The sequence below is a fragment of the Populus nigra genome, chromosome 19, assembly GCF_951802175.1.
Source record: "Populus nigra chromosome 19, ddPopNigr1.1, whole genome shotgun sequence".
NCBI classification, from domain to species: domain Eukaryota; kingdom Viridiplantae; phylum Streptophyta; class Magnoliopsida; order Malpighiales; family Salicaceae; genus Populus; species Populus nigra.
In genome coordinates this window covers 8,297,956-8,303,955 of record NC_084870.1, presented here as the reverse complement: position 1 = coordinate 8,303,955, position 6,000 = coordinate 8,297,956, and positions in this window count along the sequence as shown.

Here is a 6,000-nt window from a genome sequence, read left to right as displayed (position 1 = left end):
AGTGACATAGTTAAACTTGGAGCGCCATTCACTAATTCCAACATTAAAAGCTCTAATATCAGGTAAACTACACCGTCGAAGTTCCTATCTTCTATGTACTTAAAGCATGATCGTTATCTTCAGGTTGTGGCAACCTGAAGAAGAGAAGAAGCTACGGGGTATCTCAAGGTTGATTAAAAAATCAGACCGTTAGGCTAAGTAACGTTGTGCAATACGCACCGTTTTACTTTTAGTGATTATAAAGAATCAACAAAGAATGTAAAAAGATATTTAAATAAAAATATTTTTTATATTGAATAGTTTATGATTTTTATGAAAGTAATTCCTAATTAAAAAAAATGAATGGACACATCATCTCAGTAAATTAATTGTATATAAAAGTTCTTAAAATAGAATTATGTAAAACAGTAGCGTAAAAAACACAACAAAAAAGGTTGTCATTTTAATTAAAAATAAAATAGAACCTCTCGGTATGCGATTTTGTTTCGAATACGGTGTTTATTTAAGAATATAATAATAATTATTATTTTTTAAAGTATTTTTTACTTATAAATATATTAAAATAATTTTTTTATTATTTTTTTAAAAATATTTATTATATCAACACATCAAAATGGTCTAAAAATAATTAAAAATAAAAAAAATTTGCCCCCCTCCATTTCAAACACAATAACAGGGGCGAAAGCAAAGCAATTTTCTCTTGAACCGACACCTACTATGGTTTTAAAGCAAAGTAGATGTTAATCGAACCTCTGTTTTATAGTAAAAGAAAATGAAAACAATTATGCTTTAAAAGCACAGTAATACCCAATAGACACTTTAGTCTCATTGAAATACTAAGTTGGTTCGAGGATTTTTTTTTTTGAATAAAAAAAACTGTACCAGTCAATAAAATAATTTTTATCTCTTCTCAATAAAAATATATATAAAAGATTCTCTCGTGACCACAATTATTGTTTGTTTATTTTAAAGTTGATGACATAATTAAATAAAAAGATACTAGCTGGTTTGTCTTTGTTATACTTAGGGCAGAATTCCAAGTTAATTTGAATACAAGTTAAACAGGCATTAGCAAGATGAATATGCTTTTTGAGACCTCAAGATGTGTTAATTAAAGAGTTAATATAATGAATTAAAAGTATACATGAACGGATAAATAGAAAACCAATTAAAAACTTCAAAAAAGTGTATCATCGTTATGATCAAGGCAGGATTCCTAAGTTAATTTGAATGCAAGTTAAAATTAAAGGCATCAGCAAGATGGATATCTTGAATGTCTAGAGTAATTTTTGCGCATCTTGATTAATTTTGCGAGTCCTGAAATTAATAACCATATAAATTTTTAATTATTCTAAAATTTATGAAACTCAAACTGGTAACTTTTAATTATGAATATGTTTTTTGATACCCCGAGATGTATTAATTAAAGAGTTAATATAATAAATTTAAAATATCCATAAACAGATGAATAGTAAAGATAGTTATTAATATTAATTAAAAACTTCAAAAAAAAATAATTTTTCTACTTAAAAAAATAAAAATAAATCCACATCTAAATATTTTATCCTAATCATTGTTTTTAATTTATATTTTTTTTTATTTATCATTAGAGTTGTTAAGTACATATGATTTTTGGCTTTTATAAATACATCATGAAAATAAAATTGATCCACCCAGAACTTTAGATGAAAAAAAATTAAAATTAGAATAATTTCTTTAAGATACTATGAGATCATAAAAATACCAAACACTATTTTTTAAACCAAGCAATTAAAAATATGAGAGATAGGATAATAATGAAAAATAAATAAATAAGGTCAGTGTTGCTGGGGCCGGAAAGAAAAACTCGCTCGGTTGGCCTATAAAATGAAAATGTACAGCCACATCTGGTTTTGGAAGCCCATTCTAGCAAGCCTGTTTTTTTAATTAAAAAAATAGTGAGAGATACAACATCTATTGATTTTTTTTTAATATAGTAAATAACACCTTCTCCAATTAAGACTTCATTAGGAGCAAAAAAAAACTCAAATTTATATTTATATTTATCTAAAAATATTTAAAAAATTAAATGAGAATCTTAATAAATTCATTTACAATCTTAAACACATGCAAAAATCATTTAAAAAACAAAAAACTTAAACTTTTCTTTCAATGACAAACTTATTAACATCAAAATTAGTTTTTTTTTGTTTGAAATCTAGTTGACCAAACACTTTCTTTCATATTTTTTTTTATGACTCTCTCTCTTATTTTTGTACATTCAAAAATTAAAAAGTGATAAAAATAAAGTTAAGAGCCAAAATATAAAAATCCAATACAACAAATACTCAATAAATACAAAAACAAAACTTCAAGAACCAAACCAAAGTTTTTCACACCCTTTTAACAATAAAAATGAAAAGGATAGTTTATACAGTGGGGAAGCCATGAATTTTTAAACGAGAGGGCAAGTTAATAATAAATATTTGATATTATATACTATACAAACATGTATTATATAAAAAAATTAATTTGAAATATATGTACCAATTTAAGTTAAATAAAATTAATTTAAGAATATATTTAAAATAAAAAAAATTACATTATAATTATTTTCTTTGAAATTTTATATTTTAAAATTGCTTCATAACGATTTTATTTTTAATCTCATTCAAAATATTTTTCTCAAATATAAACAACAAACCATCATTTATCTATTTCTAAATCTTTTAAGGACTGTGAAAGTTCCTGATAACAATTCTATGCTGACATTAGAGGTGATCATTTTCGGTTCGGTTCGGTTTTTACATAAAAAAAATGAACCAAACCGACATTATTAATTTTAAAATTTTAAAACGAAACCAAACCGAAATCGGTTCAAACCGACTGGTTTCTGTTCGGTTCTGTTCGGTTTTTGTTATTCAAAAACCGGTAAAACCGAAAAGAAAATCTCAGTGCCCAGTGTCCACAAACTCCAAGCAAATCTACAAGCAAATCTTAGTTTCTGTTGTTCACGAAAACAGATCTGCCCAGTGCCTACAAACTACAAGCAAATCTCGATGTCCAGTGCCCACAAATTACAAGTAAATCTCGGTTTCTATTGTTCAAGAACACAGATCTACCCACAAATTACAAGCAAATTATAGCTTAGTAATAAAAAAAAAAAAAAACAAAAACCCACAAGATACAGATTGCAGAGATGAACTTGAAATGGAGTTAGAATTTTAATCATCAAAAAGTCATCTCTTTTTTATTTATCCAACCCATGTAGTTTGATTAAAGTAAATGTTGATGCAGGGGTGAACTTAAAGAGATGAGATGAGAGATGAGAGGTGAGAGATAGAGAGAAAAGGAGGAGGGGCTACGGGGAGATGAGAGGCATGGAGAAAAAAGGGAAAGGGAGGGGGGCTGTGAAAAGAATCAAAAGATGATGAGAGGCATGGAGAAAAAGGGAGAAAAAAAAGGGAAAAGGGAGGAGGGCTGTGTGAGAAGATGATGAGAGGCAGAGAGGGGGGCATCAACTGCACTTTAGTTCTAGGGTTTTTTCTATTTATACTTGGTTTTTTTTTTAAATGTTGGAATAGTTGAACCGGTTTGGTTCGGTTCAATCGGTTTCAGACTTTGGAAACCGAAACCGAACCGAACCGGAATTTTTTTATGATTTTTTAATCGGTTAATTTGGTTTTTTTTCGGTTCAGTTTTTTCGGTTATTTTTTTTCTGGTTTTTTCGGTTTATCGGTTTTTTTGCTCACCCCTAACTGACATATAGTACATAACATCTAAAATCATAGCTTAAAAGGATTGTCACAAATTGATGTTGTTCTTACTACCCTGTTGTTTTATACAAGTAGATTAAACATAAATATTAAATGTTTTTCTTTTAATTTATCTAATATGTCCCTAATTTTTTGAGTTATCCCGAACTCTATTTTTAATTATTAGTAGATTCATCACCATCATTTTTCATATGAAATTTATAGAAAAATATATATTAATTTATCAAAACTCATTTCAATTTATATCCATTAGCATATAATATTACCCATACACATATTAATTCAACAAGCCCATAAATTATTATAAATCCTTACATTTTCAATAACTAATTATAAAGAAATAAAACTAAAATTAGATGATGAAACAAATAGAAAAGATAAATGAAACTTTCCTAAAAAATAAAATATAAGAGATTACTTGCTTAACTAACTAATAATTTAGGGTTTGAAGAGAAATTTTATATAAAAAAGGCAGAAATAATAATAAAAAAAGAAAAACAACTTGGATCAATTACTAGCTAACAAATAAAATTAACCTTGTAAATATATTATATTAATATTTTAACCTGAAAATATATTTTTTTAAAAAAAGATTAAGGATAATTGCCCCTCCTGCCCCATTGCCGCTCTCCCACCGAGTTTATATATATAATTCTACTCAATGTAGCTTCAATAGGTTTTACTATAACCTAAATTGTTTAAGACTATTTTGTGACACGTCAAATAGGTTAGAGTACATGAATCAAAATAAATCCTAAAACATAACATAACACAGATATAGCATGAAATAATAAAATTAAAAAAAAATGACAAAAAAAAAGGAATCTGGAAAGAAGAAATTGTCTATAAATAATGAAACACAGGGGGGGGGGGGGGGGTGCGCACGATGAAAACTATTGGATACCGCTGGAATGGTGTCTCGTGCATGTGTATTTGTTCATGCAGCTAATAAATATAATTCTCACTTTCACCGTACTCACCTGTCTTTTATTCAGTTTAATCAAGAAACTTTTCTTTTAATGCACCGAGCGTTGGATGAAGACTCATGGAGTCTTTTATTTACACTGCATAATGCGAGGGGGATCGATGCATGGCTTGTATCAGATTTGAAAGGAAATTAATAACTTGCTTGTATGAAATTTATTTTATTTTACTGGGACCAGGGCAATGATGAAACTGGAATTTTTAAAATGGGAGTGCCAGTATAAATTATTTAGGATAAATTAAAAAATTAAATAAAAAAATAATTATTGAAGAATATTTTTTTTTAATGAATCTGGCCTGCAATCAAAGGGCATATTTATTTTTTCAAAACTTTTGGTGCTAGATGAAAAAGAAGAAGATATGTTGCGTGTTAAAGTGTCACGGCACATTGGCTTTGCCGCTTACCGTTCGATCACGTGGCTATTGAATTGCCAACAAGTGGCGACAATAAATTGGATTCTTTCTCTTGAAAAATACGGGAATTTATATTTATGATTATATTATTTTTTTCTGTTGATTTATTAGTAGAAACAAGGTGGGTTTTTCTCCCAACAAGTTGATTTGATAGCCAATATCAGTCGCATGCTATAAAAAACCAAGAAAAAGTTAAAACATCTTAGAAGAAAAAAGAATATAAACAAAACTTGGTAAATCATGGCAAATTAATTTTAATTAACTCATTTTCTCTCAACCAATCAAGATAATTTTAAATTCACGGTAAGAACCACAATAATCAATGCTCAATTGCATTTTATAAAAAGAAAAACTACAGTAACTCAAAATAAAAATATTTTTAATTGTCTTAGTTAACAAATTTTGCAACACTTCAAGTTCGTTCTGGTATAGAAAGATTTAAAATTATGCAGCTAATATAATATAATAATAAGAAAATGAAGTTGATGGTATTTATTTATTATTTTTATGAACATCTCACCAACCCACGTTGTGTTTTGATAGCTTGCTGGTTCTCCATTTTGAAATTTTATAATGATTGTTACAAAAAAGATTCAAATACTTTTCATGTTTATTATATTGATAAATAATTTTTATTTTTTAATTCGATCATTGTGTTAAATACAACTAATAAAATTGTCAAATATCTACGTGTTCCTCCCATAATCCATGCTAAATGATCTTCTCTCAGTTCTTTAACGAGACCTGTCACATGCTTCACGTAATAATTAATGTCATAATATTTTCAAAAAATATTCCTAATTATTGTTCATATTGTATTAAAAAAGAAAACTTCCTTCTAACTTCA